Raw genomic sequence first — 18,268 nt, 5'->3', positions numbered from 1 at the left:
GGATGGTCTTGATCTCCTGACCTCATGATCCACCTGCCTTAGCCTCCCAAAGTACTGGGATTACAGGCGTGAGCCACCACACCTGGCCAGCACACCATCGTATAGTAGAAAGAGATATACAGCAGCACAACATCATATTGTATTTCTACCATGGAAACACCACAGACACAACTTTAAGAGCACAGATAACAAACAGTAAAAGACAGTAATATATTTAGGAACTAGTAAGTTTGAGGATGTATTACTTTTATTTTTAATATATGTATTTAATAATAACTTTACATAATTTTTAAAATAATGGCTGTGTTTAACAGTTGGCTTACAAATTCTTGAAAATTTACCAATCAGCTTTTGCAGGCAGTACAAGCCAGCTTTAGCCACCACTGAATCATTTCCAAGTTAGAAAAGTTATTAGGCACACACTCTGTACAGCTGAATCTTTGGAAACAATCTTTAAAAATCCAATATATGTGGATGTCACATTCCAATTATGATGTTACTTTTTTGGAGATGATCTAAAAGCATCGTCATGTACCAAACCTGCATACCAATGGAAGGTTAGATTCACTATTATATTCATAAACAAAAAGCTGAACATTTTATTCTTTTTTTTAATTTTATAAAGAAACAATCAAATCACATGCCTTTTTTGGTGGTGTTCCTTGTTAAGTTCAAGTATGTTCTAAATTCACAATCATGTTAAAGGAGAAGATCAAATCTGAGCCAATACTCTTACATGACCGTGACTACTGCTCTAGTGCTAACAGAAAGAGTGCATTTATAATAGGTGATTTTCTTGAGTTGTAGGTAGAATGTACTTTAAAAGCAGAATTAGCCTTGTAACATGAAGAGTAATGCAAAATTAAAAATATGAGCATAGAACTTACCTAGAGAGCTAGTACACTGTACAACCAAAAAAGTGAAGGCTGGGAACTAGCTTCTTGAATCCTTTCAATGGGTCGAAGTTGGGGATAAATTAACATGACACATATTTAATAAGATTTTATAGTTGGTGCTTCATTCCTAAAGGGTACAGCAAGCCCCCTTGAGAAGCAATGGAATATTTCCTTCGTACATGCCAATGATTATCAACCCTCTGCATCTCACAACTACCAGGGGAGCTTTCTGCCTCTCCACAGAGATCACAATTTTAATCTTTTGAAATTAATCAAGAGTTGTTGCATGCATCAGTAGTTCATTCCTTTTGTATTGCTCAGGAATATTTCATTGTATGTATATATCACAATTTCTTTATTCATTAACCTAATGATGGACTTTTTTTAGTTTTGGGCTCTCATAAGTAAAGCTGCTTTGAATACACATCTACAAGTCAGGACCCACATGAATGGCCAGTATGCTTTTAAAATAGTTTTAAAAGCTCACCAGGTGATTCTAATGTGCAGCCAGGTAGAACCAGTGCTATAAGCATGCCCTATACAAGAGAGGAAGGTTAATACAGAAAATTAGCTATACAAATATCTGTTGTATTTATACAAAAACCCAAGAACATCTACTATTATTTAAGGACCTGTGTTTACATGCTACAACCCTTGCCACCTTTTTTTTTTTTTTTTTTTTTTTGAGACAGCGTCTTCCTCTGTCACCCAGGCTGGAGTGCAGTGGTGCAATCTCTGCTCACTAAAATCTCTGCCTCCCAGATTCAAGCGATTCTCCTGCCTCAGCCTCCTGAGGAGGTGGGATTACAGGCACATGCCACCATGTAGTGAAATACCACGGGGTTTCACCGTATTGGTCAGGTTGGTCTTGAACTCCCGACCTCAGATGATCTGCCTGCCTTGGCCTCCCAAAGTGCTGGGATTACAGGCAAGAGCCACCATGCCCAGTTCCACTTTGTAAAACACACAGAAAACCTTAGTACTGGGAAGGAGCTACAAAGTCATTCAGCTCAACTTGTCATGCAGATTAAAACCACGAGATACCATTATACACCGATTAGAATGGCCAAAACTAGAAAGACTGACAAAACCAAGTAGTAGCCAGTATGTAGAGCAACTAGACTCTTATACATTGCTGGTACAAGTAAAAGTTGGTAAAAATCACTTTGGAAAACTATTTGGCAGTACTATTTGAGTTAAACATACAACTATCCTATAACCCAGCAATTCCACTCCTAGGAAATATACCCAAGAAATATAAATGCATATGTCCATTAAAAGGCAAGTACAAGAATATTCATAGCAGCTTTACCTATAATGGCCAAAACCTGGAAACAATCCAAATGTCTATCAAATAAACTGTGGTAGAGTCATACAATGAACTACCATATGGCAATAAAACACAACAAACTACTGCTACAAAAAAAAAAAAAAAAAAAAAAATGGAAGCCAGGCACGGTGACTCATGCCTGTAACCCCAGCACTTTGGGAGGCCAAGGCAGGCGGATCACCTGAGGTCGGGAGTTCAAGACCAGCCAGACCAACATGGAGAAACCCCGTCTCCACTAAAAATACAAAAATAGCCAGGCGTGGTGGCACATGCCTGTAATCCCATTTACTCAGGAGGCTGAGGCAGGAGAATCACTTGAACCTAGGAGGCAGAGGTTGCAGTGAGCCGAGATCGTGCCACCGCACTCCAGCCTGGGCAACAACAGCAAAACTTTGTCTCAAAAAAAAAAAAAAAAAAAAAGGAAAAAACTTCACAGACATAATGTTCAGCAAATGAGACCAGAACCAAAGAGTACATACTACATGATCCAATTAAAAAAGAAAACCAGTAAGTGTTGATGATATAGGCAGAACAGTGGTTATCTTGGGGTGGAACAGTATGGAGTCATGACAGTGGGTAATCAAAATTTCTTAGACACAAAAAGCAAAAACAAGAAAAGAAAAATACTGACAATCTGGACCTCATTAAAATTAAAAACCTCTTTTCAAAAGACACCATCAAAAAAAACAAAAAGGTGAACCACAGACCAGGAGAAAATCAGTTACAGTATCTATATGTGACAAATGACTGATAGTAAAGACATATAAGTAACTCTTGCAATTCAATAGTAAGAAAACACAAATGAAAAATGGCCAAAACTTAACAGAACACTTCACAAATGAAAGTGCAGGAATGGCGAGTAAGTACATTAAAAGATGCTCAACATCATTAGTCATCAAGGAAATGCAAATTAAAACCACAATAAGATACCACTATATAACCACTATAACAGCTCAAGTAAAGATGACTATAATACCAAATGTTAGTGAAGGGCAACTGGAACTTGCATACATGAATGTAGGAAATGCAAAAAAGTACTTCACTTTGGACAACTGTTTAGCAATTTCTTGTAAAGGTAAATATATACTTGACTAGATGACTTAGCCATTCTATACAAAAACATTCACCAAAGAGAAATTAAATGTCCTTACTTGTAGATATGTACTCCCAGCAGCTTTACTTATAAGAACCCACAACTAGAAAAAAAAAAAAAGGCCAATCACTAGGTTAATGAATAAACAAATTGTGGTATATCCATACAATGAAATATTGCTCAGCAATACAAAAGGAATGAACCACTGATGCATGCAATAACTCTTGATTAATTTCAAAACATGAGTTTGACACCAAACTGGGCAACACAGCGAGATGCTCTCTAAAAAAAATTTTTTTTGTTAGTCTGCTGCGGCAGTACATGCCTGTTAGTCCTAGCTACTCAGCAGGTTGAGGTGGGAGGACTACTTGAGCCTGAGAGTTCAAGGTTACAGTGAGCTATGATTCTGCCACTGCATTCCAGCATGGGTGTCAGAGTGAGACCTGTCTCTAAAAAAAAAAAGAAAAAAAAACTTATGTTGAGCTAAAAAAAAAAAGTCAGGCACAAAAAGAATACATACTATTATGATTCCAGTTGTACAGAATTCTAGAACATACAAAACTAATTTGTTATGACAGATCAGTGGTTGCCTGGGAGACAAGTAATGTAGGGAAGAACTGACTGCAAAGGGACACAAGAAACTAACTGTACGGTGATGGAAACATTCTGTATCTTGATTATGACTGTGGTTTTCCAAGTTTATATATGTGTCAAAACTCATTAGATTGCACATTTTAAATGAGTACATTTATGTGTAAATTTTACCTCAATAAACCGTTGATTTTGAAAAAAAGGTAAAAATTACATTTTATCATCTCTAATGGCAGAGGACCTATTTTTCCTGCAGGCCCCCAATCCACCCAGAGAGCAACCATACCATACCAGTCTGGTTGGGGGAGGTGTGTGTAACCCTGATCATAGTGCCCACCTACAAAGAGGAACTAATCAGCTCCACAACCCAGCAGCAAAAGAAGTTTGTCATTTTCCAAAATGTGTCCTGCCCACAAAAAATAAATTACACCAATACTCTCTCACTAGAATTACAAACCTATTTTCCCTGTGTTTGATCCAGAGTCTGAAAATTAGAAGTACTGCCTCAAAGAGAATATCTAAAGAAAGGCAAATATCTGAAGAGTGGCAGAACATAAAATGCAATCATGAAGAAAAAAAATTCCTCTGTTCCTCATTTTAGATCTTTTAAAATGGCAATACAGGCATAACTGGTTTGCCAAGTAAGACTTCAGCCAAGTATGATGTATATTTCCTTATTTTTGGCTGCCCAGCCCCAGGCCCCAACCAAAGTTGGGGAAAGCCACCACATTGTGAGGCTTGGGAAAGGGCAGAGCCCGCCTTGTATTACATAAAAGCTCAAAATACCAGATATTCAAGCAAATATCTGAAGCCAGACTGTATTCAGTTCATGGCTCCTCCACTAGCTGTGAACCTTAGGCAAATTCCTAAAGCTCTCTTCCTTCATCTACAAGATGATAATAGTACCTACCTCATAGCATTGTTGTGGCATAAAATAAAAACATAAAGTATTTAGAAGAGCGCTTGACATATGAGTGCTATATTCAGTTACATTAATACTATTCTTTCCCAAGCTCTAGGGCACTGCCATCATGATCTAGGCTCTGCCAAATCAAAGCCCACTTGCCCCAGACTTAGAATCAGAAACTAGGGTTATGAAGAAAGATATCAAAGAATTCACCAGGGGGCAACAATAACCAGCAAGATCAAATTTCTAGGTCAGAAGTGACCATAGCGGCAGCATCCAGTCACCAGAGCTAGAGGTACTGGCAGTGCAAACTGCCAAATCCAGTGTTAAGCAATGGTGCCATCACTGGACCACTGCTCAACCATGATTTCAATCAATATTCCTAGATATGTGGGCCTGGATTCTGGTTTTCCAATGCTCCAGGCAATTCTATACCCTACCTCATAACCTCTTGGTAAATCCCTTTTCTGAGTAAATGAGCTGGAACTGGTTTCATCTGCTTACAACATAAGACCTTGACATCAGATTTACAATCAGGAAGTGGATAAATGGAAAATGGTCTTCCAATATCTTTATGAATGCTTTTGAGTATCAGGTGACAACTCTGAAATGGTCTAGCAAGTTTTTAGAATGTCAGAATGCTATAAAATTTGTCTGATATCTTAATAGTTCCCTACTCTAATCCTAACACTAATCACTAAAAATCTGGCCTTTATTGAGCGTTTACTACATGTCAGCCACTGTGCTAAGCACATTACATAAATCATTTCACTCAGCCTTCACAACTATTCTGGTGAGGTAAATATGATTTTCCCAATCTTACAGATGAGGAGACTGCAGCCTAAAAAGGTTAAGGAAATTAACTAATTTAAATAGTGTATCCACTTGCAAATGAAGCTCTATAACAATAATAAGAGCTAGCATTTAATGGGTACTCACCATATATCAGGAACTAGTCTATGTTTTTCACATTAATTTTACATATTAACTGATTTAATTCTACTCACTTTATGTGCATTATCTCATTTAACCTCACAACAAATCTCTGACCTAGGTACCATTATTATTCCTATTTCACACCAATACTCTTCACACGTAAGAAAACAGAAAGATTAGGAAATTTGCCTAATGACACACAGCTAGCAAGTGATGACCTGGGGATTCAAACCTGGCAATCTGGTTTGAGTTTTTAATCTTTATATTACACTGCCTCTCCTAGAGTGACTGAAATACATGAACAGGCCCTCCCAACTATATATATACATACACACATTCAGACATTTATATGAATCAAACACACTGCTTTCTTGATGTTGACAACTTGTACTGTTGTTTCTTTTATCTCCATATTATCATGAGCAGTTAAGAGTAGCACCCATCTTAATTTACCCTGACCCTTCACTTCCAACAACTGCAGATTGATGCATTAACCTTCATTTATATCATTAGGGCTGTCTTTGGCTAATACCAGAGCCTTAGAGACACTGCATCCAGGAACCTCCTACTCCTAGCAGTTGGCAGTTGCAGAATTAAACTAGGACACCTGGAAATCAGGAGTTCCCAGGACAACAAGCCTGTTGTTGAAAATGGCATCAACCGCCCAAAAATATGCACATGTTATCATTGATCCGGACAGCTCAGTGGTTTTCCAACTGGGGAGGTTGGGGGTGGATTTTGACACCACCTCCCCACCACCCACCATTTAGCAATGTCTGGTTGTTATAGCTGGGAATGGTGTCCTCCTGGCATTTTGAAGGCAGAGGCCAGAGATGCTGGAAAACATTGTACAATGCTGTTTAAGACAATTCCCCAAAATAAAAAATTACCCAAATATGTCAATCGTGTCAAGGGTGAAAAATTCTGTAAACTGTCTGATGCTATAAATTGCCTCTTAGATTGGCAGGCCCTGTGGGTCTTTTCACTCAATGTCATAAATGTAACCTATTTCAACTGCACTGGGGGAGAATAGCTTCCCCCCTGTCCTTTGGTGGACCAAACGGCACTCCAGCAAACTTTCTCAGTACTACAATCGTGGTAACATGGCTCATAAAACTGCTTACAGCCTGACCTCTACCTACTTCTCTAGCTGCTTCTCATACCATACTCTCCCCCTCCTTTCTTCATGCTGGCCAATTTGGACAGTGGACAAATCTCCACTAACTTCATCTTTACCCTGAGGATACACACTAATTCTCCTCCCTGACAATTCAACCCCTAGTCTATAGCCCTTTCTGTAGCTGGCCAAGACTTAGGGCTAAAATTTAAAAGTTAATGTAATTTTTTTCTCGTGCTACTCACGTTTTTCAAATCCTGAAAATACACTTTGACATTAACATAAATGGCTTTACATATGACAATTTAGCATTTATAGGCTAATACCGTATGGAAAATAAGAGTTATCCAAAGACTAAAACACTATCTTAATAATGCAAAAGAAAGGCACACTAGAAATAAGTTACCTGCTATTCATTATATTATTCATAGTAAAACGTAATTTCTAAAATGCTTAGAAACAATGTAGAAACTTTCTAGAAAGGATCTAAAAGAACTTGCCTTAGCCTTGGTTAGATTTGTGGAACTACGTAAGACATTATATTTTCTAAAACACATTTACATTGCTCTTTAATCCAGTTTACCACTGAGCAAACAAAAACAAAGTGGTATAATTAAAGTATTTCCAGCTGTTTCTTAAATCTACTTTTTTTTAGTTATTTGAAAATGCAATAAAAAGTACTGTGAAATATTTCCAATGTTCAGGTTATTAACTACATACGTCAAGTAGCTAGTTTGTTCTGTTATCAAGTAGTTATATTTTCTTCCTATTAAAAGGATCAAATTCTTAAGTTCAGTCAATTCCAGGCAAAGCAATGAAGAAAGTAAAGAAAGTGAAAGAAGAAAAGAAAGACACAAAACTAATTCAATTCTGTTTTAGTTATGGCTTCAGACAATGAAGGCTGCAGTGCTTAGTGGACTAATTATGCATCTCAAGAGAGACCATATTTTGTTCCAATACCAAAAAGCACAAATGCCTTCTGTGTCAGATGAAATTATTCAGATTTTTGCCTACGAAAAAAGAAAGTAATTCTATTAAATTCATAATTCAAAGTTTTTGGAATTTCCTTCTGTATTAGTAAAAATATGGCCTTTGAAAAGTGGTTAATGTATTTATTACAAAGTGGTAATTCAACATGGTTCAAAACTATTAGGTGAATAAGCCTACTTAATGAAATTGCAGAACTAACCAACATATTAAGAGACATGGACTTAAGGTCCAGCTCTGTCTCTTTTTATCCTTTGCATCTCACTTTACTTCTGTAACTTTGTTTCCTCATTTATGAGATTTTTAACCTCACCTATATATAACACAGTTGTTGTGAAAATCAAATGTAAAATTATAGCACACTGATTTCAGCTCAAGACTAACAGAACAAACGTTGAAGTAGTTCCAATAATACTAGTATTTACCAGCACAGCTACTCTTTGTAACTTTGTCACTATGGGTACCCTAAGTGTACTTTTCTAAAACAGACCACAATCAAGACAGATTTGAAATATGATTATAAATGTTACTGTCTGCAGCCTTGGTGTTTCTTTCTTCTATCTATCTTGGCAATTTCATGGCCTCAGTTGGAAGGTAATTCTCAAACCTACTATTATAAATGAATGAATAAGGCAAATACGGTGAAATCCGGATAATTACTGAACACAGATGAGTATAGAGAAATTCATTTACTCTAGGGAAAGCCATCCTAGCTGCTAGCTACATCTTGAACCACATTCCTTTCCATCTTTCCTGACAGGCAGTTCTACCCACAGAGCCCTCTCCACTGTTTCTTAAACACACCAATCTTACTAGTATTTTTGCTTTGCTCTTTGCTCTGTCTGGAAAGTTCTTCCTCCTGGATTTTCACATGATTCTCTTCCTCACCTCATTTAGGTTTCTGCTCAAACATCAACTCCTCAGAAGGGCTATCATTGACCAATCTATGTCAATTAGCACTCTTCATCACTCTAACCCCTTATGCTTTACAGCAGTAAACACTAGTTTACATTATATTATAAAATAACTTACATATATCTTTAACATGGTCTGTCTCCCTCCCCGATGTGTCTACAATATAAAAGCCGACTCCTCAGCTTGACACTCAAAATCCTTCCTATGGTCTGACCTGTTTTCTTTCTACCAATCATGCTTCTTCAGATACCCTACGAAATTAGACTTACTCTTCTCCATACATATTTCTCAATGTTCTTTGTCTGTGCTTTTGCTCAAGTAGTTCAAATTCTACCCACGCTATAAGACTTCAGAATAAATGGCACCTTCACTGATATTCCTGGCTGCTACTCCTCTGAACTGCCACAATGCTTGACTTGTACCACTCTGAAGGAATGATTATTCTGCATTTTATTTCATTTAAATTTCCTCTATTAAACAATACGACCTTGGATGCAGGATCTGTGCTCAATTCACTTTTTAGATGTCTGAGTTACAGAAGAGTGCAAATATCTGTATATTTTCCTTAAATATTAGAAATAGGTATATGTTCTAGTGTTACTATATTGAAGGACAGACAGAAAAGAAGAATTAAGACTACAATCTCAGGATAAACTAATAAATATCTAATGCAATTTCCTTGCTTTTTTTGTTGTCACTGTTATAAAAATATACCTAATTTGCTTGTTTCCCCAATTTCTTGCTTCTACTTTTAAATAGTTTTTTTCTATACAGTTTCCTAAATTTACTCATCTTTTCTTTCATTTCGGCTCAAATCATAGCTCTGCTCCTTAAAAGCTATGTTGATCTTTCCAAGTTTTAGTTGCCTAATCTATAAAATGGGAGAAAACACCAACAGCGTTATTGTAGCATTAGATGAGATAATACATGTAAAACCTAGTACAATGCCTGACACTTAATAGGCCCTCAATGAATGTTGCCTATTAGGCTACTGTTCTTCTTGTAAACAAATCTGACCCATAAGTTTTAAAAATGCAGGTTTAAATTAGTAGAATACTAATGAGTAGGGAATTTTAAAGTCATAAAATATTCCTAAACTGTACTTTTGTTAACTGTAAACTCACATAATGCTTTTAAACTGGAGGATAAATTCAGCTTATACTCACATACCTGTTCTTTTTTTAAATTTAATAAGAATGTTCCCTATGAATGCTGCACATTTGGGTATAGCTAAAAACACAAGGAATGCATAACATGGATTTTAATGTTAATTTCCAGACAAGTATGAACAATCAATTGCTTGGCAGTAGTTTCCTTCAGATCACTGTCATCCAGACTTAACTCCCTATTGAGCAGGAAATTTCTAGTTTAGCATGTATCAGAGTGACAATTACAAAGACAAAACTCACAACAGTAAACCACAAACAGAATACTTTCATTTATTTTTATGAATCCCATCATCGGCTAGGCTGTCAATCTTTCCTAGAACACACACGCACAATCTTCCCCTGATCATCTCTCAACAGGATAGATTCAGAGATCTGATCCTAAAAAATCAAATCCACGAACCAAGATACGTACAGTATACATAATTCTCTAGCTTCTCAGGATTACCTGTAACTACAACACTGCTTTGCCAAATGTTAAAACACTCAAGCTATTTTAAATCACAAGGAACCCTGAATCCCCCGCAAGGAATACATATTGTGCAAAGAATTCGTCTTTGATTTTTGGACTAAACATAAATAATCCAGCTCTAAATCCTACATTAAAACTTACCACACTGAATCACAGTAGCTTGGCTTAGTTGAAGAAATGCTGTGCCTAGTACTGTGTCACATAAACAGATGGCAGATTGGCACAGAAGCACTGTAATTGGAGACAGAAAAGCCCACATTGTGCTCCAGCCTTACCAGTTCCTCTAAATCAGTCGCCATCTCTCTGAAGGTTAAATTTGTTCAACTAAAAAAATGGGGAAAATAATAACTAATTTATTTGTATTCAGAATTTGCTTTTCAAAATTATCTATAATCATATGTATATCTATTCATTACAACAGGCAAACCATTCTAAAGACAAATAAAAATTCAGAAAAATTAATTGGCAAAATGTAAAAATGCACACTGCAATAAGTAAAAATTAATTTCATAAGATCATTTACATATGAAACAGATTTTAAAAGACCAGAGCGTCAACTGATTTGACAGATGAAAAAACTGTGATGTCTGATGCCAAAATGTTAGTTTTTGTGACGTATGTAAAACAAAGTTCCAGACCAGAACTCAGCTCTCCCCGACCTTCAGGTGGTGGTAGTGCTCTTTAGGACTGATGTGACTGTTCACTGTCTAAGTGAAACATGATACTCAAACTTCATTCAAGAAAAGTTTAATGTGCTATTTCTGCTTCTATTTTTATTCAGTAAAATTTAGATAATACCAACCACATATGAAGAATTCTGCTAGGCACTAAGGGTAATAAAAAATAAACTCTAGTTCCGGTTCTAAAAGCACTCTGAATCCAATCACAGAGATAAATACACACAAAAATAAGTACCAGACACCATTGTAGCTACAATAATGCAGAGAAACAAATTTTTACACTAGAAATACACTGGAGGGAATGATTTTACTGTTTGCTAACAGAATGTAATACATTAAGAAAATAATACAACATGGCCAAATGGGATTTATCCTAAAGGATTGGTTCAATTAGGAAATCTATTAGTACATACCGTATTCATAAATCTAAGGCGGGTAGGAAACACAATTTTCTCCATGCCACTGAGATGGAGTGCATGTAACAAAATTCAACACCCTTTCGAAACCCAACACTCAAAGAAACAAGAATTAGGAGGTAATTTCTTAACATGATAAAATATATACATTTTAGTCCTACAACCATTAAATTATTTAATAAAGAAATAACAGAAGCATTTCCACTAAGATCAGGAAAAAGTCAAAGATGCCCACCATTTCTACTACTATTCTTGTTTTTTGAGACGGTGTCTCGCTCTGTCACCCAGGCTGGAGTGCAGTGGCACGATCTTGGCTCACTGCAACCTCCGCCTCCCAGGTTCAAGTGACTCTCCTGCCTCAGCACCTGCCCCCAACCGCCCAGAGTAGCTGGAATTACAGGTGCCTGCCACCATGCCCAGCTGATTTTTTGTAGAGACAGGGTTTCACGATGTTGGCCAGGCTGGTCTTGAACTCCTGACTTCAGGTGATCCACCCACCTTAGCCTCCCAAAGTGCTAGGATTACAGGCATGAGCCACCACGCCCGGCCATTTCTACTAATATTCAACATCATACTAGAGGTATTAGCCAAATCAACTAGTTAAGAAAAATCAATCAGAGGAATAATAGGTAAGGAGAAAGTAAAACTATCTGTATTTGCGGATGATATAACGGTAACCTAAAAACCCTTGAAGAATCAATAATAAAATTAACTCAAAAATAAAATTCAATGAAGTAGCAAGATAATAAACTAACATACAAAAAAATAGTTCTCCTATACAAAAATAATAACCAGGGAAAATAATGGCAGAGAAAATCCCATTTATAATAGCAACAAAAAGATTAAATAGTTAGGAATAAACTAAACAATGTGTAAAAACTACAGAAGGAAAACTTCAGCACCACTGAAAGACACTGAAGAACACTTGAGCAAATAGAAAGATATCCCCATTCTAAGAAAGGATGACAACATTATAAAGATGCCATTTCTCCCTTACTTTATAAATTCGATACAATACAATGAAAATACTAACAAGCTATTTTGTAAAGTTTGGCAAGTTGATATTCAAGTTGATGTGGAAAATCAAACATGCAAGAATAGGTAGGAAAACATTGAAAAAGGAAAACCACAAGGAGACCACCTTTATCAAACACTACAACACCAAAAAACATCTATAATTAAAGTAGTGTGGGACTAGCACATAAATAGACCAGTGGAATCTAAAAAGTCTAGAATTAGACCCAAATATACCCAGAAATTTAGTAAATAACAAAGGTGGCATCTCAAATCACTAAAGTACAGATGGACTTTTCAATAAATGGTGCCAGGAAAACTAGGTATCCATTTGGAAAATATAAAATTCAATCTATCTCACATCATACTCCAGAATAAACTCCAAATGGATTGGGAATCTAGATATAAAAAATGAAACCAGATAAAGTACTAGAAAAAAATGGATGAATTCTGCTTAAAGTTGGTATAGGGAAAGGAGAATCCAGAAACAATAAAAGAAAATATTGACTACATAAAATTTTTTAATTGGACAACACACACAGTACATGCAAAGCAAACTAAGATGAAATATTCGCAATATACACCATAAAAGACTAATATATAAAGAACTCTTAAAAACAAAGGGAAAGGAGAGCATTTTTGCACCCCAGGGGCTGCTTCTGGGTGCTCTGCAGCCGTCACCATGCCACAGAATGAATATACTGAATTACACCATAAATGCTATACCATTTGGATTACCACGAGAGAAAGAGAAAGAAGCAAAGTCGAGAGGCTCATGAATGTTCAAAGAAGGCAAAGAAAATGATTGGTCTGAAGGCTAAGCTTAATCATAAACAGAGCCATGCTGAGAAAATACAAATAAAAAAGACCATCAAGATGCATGAAAAGAGAAACACCAAATAAAGAATGATGAAAAGATTCCACAGGGAGCAGTACCTGCCTATCAGCTGGACAGAGAGACAATCTCGAGCTGAAGGACTTTCCAATATGATTAAACAGAAACGAAAAAGAATGAGGGAAAATGGGAAGTCCCTCTGCCTAAAGTATGTGCCCAGGAAGAAACAGAAGTATTAAATTATTCAAACAGGAAAGGGAAAGAAGAAGGCATGGAAGAGGTTGGTTACTGAAGTCTGCTTTGTTGGAGATGGCTTTACAAGAAAACCACCTAACTATGAAAGATTCATCAGGCCAATGGGCTTGCGTTTCAAGAAAGTCCATGTAACACATCCTGAACTGAAAGCCACCTTTTGCCTACCAATACTTGGCGTAAAGAAGAATCCCTCATTCCCACTGTATACAACTTTGGGTGTTATTACCAAAGACTGTCACTGAGGTAAATGTGAGTGAAGTGGGCCTTGTGATGCAAGGAGGCAAAGTTATTTGGGGAAATATGCCCAGGTTATCAACAATCCTGAAAACGATGGATGCATAAATGCAGTCTTACTGGTTTGACAGCAATTTCATATATAATTATTGAGCACTACACACCAATTGAAAAAACTACCATTACTGTAATGTTTCTGAATACTACCAAACAACCATACCTGTCTGCAATCAAGAGATTATTAAATTGTAAACATTAAAATGGGGGGGAAAAAAAAAAAACAAAGGAAAAAAGGACCAAAAATCAGATACAGGAAAAAAGACACAGTCAATTCACCAAAAAAAAAAAATTACAAAGGCCCTCAAATAAATAACAATTGCTCAAATTCACTCAAAATTAGAGAAATGCCAATTAAAACAACACTGAGATACCATTTCTCATCTATTAGACTCACAAAAATTTTAAAATATGACAAAACATTCCATTAGTGAGGATGTAAGGGAAACAGGCACTTACATGCATTGCTGATGGGAATACAAATTGGTACAACCATTCTGGAGGGAGTGTTGGTAATGCGTAACAAAATGACATATACACTTACTTTTGGCCCCAGCAATTCCACTTCAAGGAATCCACCCTAGGAATATACCTCCAAAAATACAAAGACAAATACACACTGCACCATTCTTTGTAATTATAAAATATTGGAAACTTGGATGTGCCATATTCAATTACCTTCCTATGGTAGGAATATGGCACATAGGAAAGTGACTGAATAAACTATGGTACATCCAAGTTATGCAACTGTGGGGGGAAATAAAGAATGAGGAAAATCTCTATAATAGGAAGTGATTTCCAGGACACAGTGTTAGCTGAAAAAAGCAAAGTCTGAAAAAAGCAAAAAAATACCTATGGTATGGTATGTTCATGTAAGAATGAAGGGGGATATAAGAAAACACACATTTCTACTGAAAAAGCAAAAAAAAAAAACTAAAAAAAAATAAATAAATAAAAAATAAAAAAAAAACACGCCAGAAGGATAAACCAGAAACTAAAGAGATAGGTTACCTACCCCAGGCAGGTGAGAAAGGGGTGGAAAGAAGAGGGAAAGGGCATGGGAACAGGGTAACAAGGCTAAGGATGGAGTGACACTTCTCTGGATACACGATATATTTTGTAATAATTCTGACTCTCAGAACCATAGTAATCTCCACATGCTGACATGGTGTCAGAAAATAAAGAAAACTTCAAAAACAGATGGGGGTTTGTTGAAAGAACATAGGAACCAACCAGAAGGAGCCCATAACAGCCAATGCAGCAACAAAATAAATGATAGTACTAGATTAAAAACAAGGAGTAAAATACTAATGAGTCCACATTGATATAAACAATCTGATAAGTAAATGGAGGAAAAGGGACAACTCTTCTTCACAATAGACTACAATTAGTAAATTAACATAGGAAGCAAAGTGGGAAACAATCAACATCAGGCAAATATCACAAATACTGCAGACAAGATCCACTTGATAGATGCTAAAATTAGAGAGCAATAGTTTGAGGAGAAACAGGATTTACACAGTCTCCATGTAGCTCCAACAAGATACTTACCAACTAAAAAGGGAAAGATAGTAACTTCACAGTGTAAAAACAGCACACTCAACCAAGTGATCAAGTAATCATAAGTAGTAAGACATATATCATAAACTCCTCAATACAATGCACTAGGAAAGACACAACATCATTTTTTGTGGTATTCTTGCCAAAAATGCATAGGCTCAGTCCAATCATGAGAAAACATCAGACAAACCCAAACTGCGAGGTATTCTAAAAATAACTGATTAGTACTCTTCAAAAGTGTCATAGTCATAAAAGACAAGCAAAATGTCAGAAACTTTAAAAGACACTATGGAGAAATTGCTAAATTCAATGTGGGTTCCTATATAGGACTCTGGGACTGAAAACGGACAGTAGTTGAAAATTTGGTTTCATTCTAATAAGAGCTACAGTTTAATTAATAATATTATACCAATGTTCATTTCCTACTTGTAATAATTATATTACGGTTATGTAAGATGTTAGCATTAGGGGAAATGGGGTGAGGAATGTAAGGGAACTCTGTACTATTTTTGCAGCTCTTCCGCAAGTCTAAAATTAGATTAAAAGTTTTTTTAAAAACAGTAAGAAATTCTGAACAAAGGTAGAGGAATTACCCTTTAAATAAAAGGAGAAAATCTCTTCCAGTGAGGCCAGAATAAAGGAAGAAGGAATCTGCAGAGATAGTGAAGAGTAACATGGAAAAATGGAAGGTTAAGGCAGTTCACTTTTGCTGTCTTTTACTTTCTTGTGAAATAGGAGTTATCATTTGACCCCCTGTATAAAACAGCACCAACGAAGAAAATATAGTAGGTCCCCCCATTATCCACGTTTTATCTTCCCACAGTTTGTTATCAACTATCAATTATGGTCTGAAAATAAACCTCTCTTCTTTATAAATTACTCAGCCTCAGGTATTCCTTTATAGCAACTCAAACAGACTAAGAAAATATGTTGTTATAATTGTTCTATTTTATTATTACTGTTAATCTCTTATTGTGCCTAATTTACAAATTAAACTTTATCATAGGTATGTATGTATAGGAGAAAACTTAGTACATATAGTTTGGGACTATCCACAGTTTCAGGTATGTGGGTCTTGGAACATCTTCCCCAAGACTATGGGAAGACTACTGTACGTCATTATCATTCAGCTCTGGAAAAGACCAAATAACTCAAGGCAGATAGAGAAACATATATCAAATTTCTGAGAATTACAGAGATAGGTACTAAATATTATATATATATAAATAAATTTTTTTTTTTCTTTTGAGACAGAGTTTCACTCTTGTTGCCCAGGCTGGAGTACAATGGTGCTATCTCGGCTCATTCTTTAAGTGCTCTGATCCACTTCATATTTATTTCTTAAAGGTCTTCTTGTTTATAACTTTGATAACAAAATACACGGGAGTAACAAGACTTAAGAAGTTAATGACCTATATAATTTGTGCTGTTTAGGTTATGCATTTTCTAATTTTTGTATGAATTCAGTTATCTTTGAAAGCTGTCTTTAAAACAAGAGTGATAAATTACTACTACAAAACCACCACTGATGCTCAGCCCTCAAAGACCAGTTATATTGGAGGCCAAAATGTCGTTAAGTCATCTCTGGGGGTTCTACTATAAATCAGACAGAGGTATTTGCTAATAAAAGAGTGTAAGAACCAAAGACCTACAAAGTGAATTATTAATTAGAATTTGTCACCTCAAGTTTAAAATCCATCCAGCTCTTTATAGCTGCTTTGATTTTACCATAAAAATCACATTTTTATATATACATACTGAATAGACCAGATCTATACAGAGGAAAACCTTATAAGATCCTTTCCCAAATTTTAGTGAGGGAGAGTTTTATACTCTACCACTCTTAAATGCATTTAAGGTCTTCTTAGCACCCAGGAAAGAGAGGGCAGGAGGTATTAGATTTGCCAGGATCCCGAAAACCCCTTCAGAGTCTCCATGACAACACTGAGTTTAAACATTCAGAAGTCTAATGATAAAGGATCTATGGCAGGAGTGTTGTTGAACATAAATCATAATGTAAGCTTTTCAAATTCACTACTCATATAACAGGTGGTCTGAAATGGTATGCCCAAGACACAGGAGGGCAGATACAACCACAGCAGAGAAGATAAACATGGCACATCACACTGGAATATAAATTTACATTATTTTTCGCTAAAATAAGTATGATAGAATCTAAAGCAAAATTCACTTGAATAAAACAACACACATAAGTCTTCACATAAATTTGCTGAATTTTTATGATAAAATATGAGTCTTCAAAGAAATGTCTGAAGAGTTATTACACTTTCTAAAAGTACTTTAGTAAAAAAAAAAAGTTTGAAAACTACTATAAATAATGATATACAGCATCAAGAACTTCTGACTGGTGACTCAAGGACAATAAAAGGAGGTAAATAGAAAACACTGAGAGCAAAAAGTAGCAAAACTTGGGCTTGCTTTAAAGTGATTTTGCTTAGTTTCTTTAGATTTGATATTCCAGAGATCAGTTATTATTCTAAAGTTTTTTAAGTGGCTCTATTTCTTTCACTTTTGATGAAATCTATTGGAATATGCCCATCTTTTCTCATTCATGGATAAACAGGAAGAGAATTAAGATCAGTTTTTTCTTTACCATGAGAATATATTTATTTTGCAAGTTATTTTTAATGCTTCAGCCACAATTTCCACACATTTTTATATTACCACAACTTTTAAAAATACTTTTTAAACATCAGATACAGAATTTGTTCGAGGTTAAAAAGGAAAAACATATTCTTTCTGTTGAATAATTATCACATTATACTTAACTTAAAGACTATTAACCT

The 18,268-nt window shown here is 35.8% G+C and overlaps 1 protein-coding gene and 1 pseudogene across 2 annotated transcripts in view; one reads left to right on the top strand and one right to left on the bottom strand.

The window, feature by feature from the left end:
• The window catches only part of ARFIP1 (ADP ribosylation factor interacting protein 1), a 129,912-nt gene that overhangs the window by 99,743 nt on the left and 11,901 nt on the right, over positions 1-18,268 (bottom strand). The gene's annotated exons all lie outside the window — the stretch shown is intronic.
• On the top strand, positions 13,203-14,108 carry LOC100600535 (annotated as a pseudogene).

This window comes from Nomascus leucogenys, chromosome 7b, assembly GCF_006542625.1.
Source record: "Nomascus leucogenys isolate Asia chromosome 7b, Asia_NLE_v1, whole genome shotgun sequence".
Taxonomy (NCBI): Eukaryota; Metazoa; Chordata; class Mammalia; order Primates; family Hylobatidae; genus Nomascus; species Nomascus leucogenys.
This window is presented reverse-complemented; position numbering and strand designations above follow the sequence as displayed.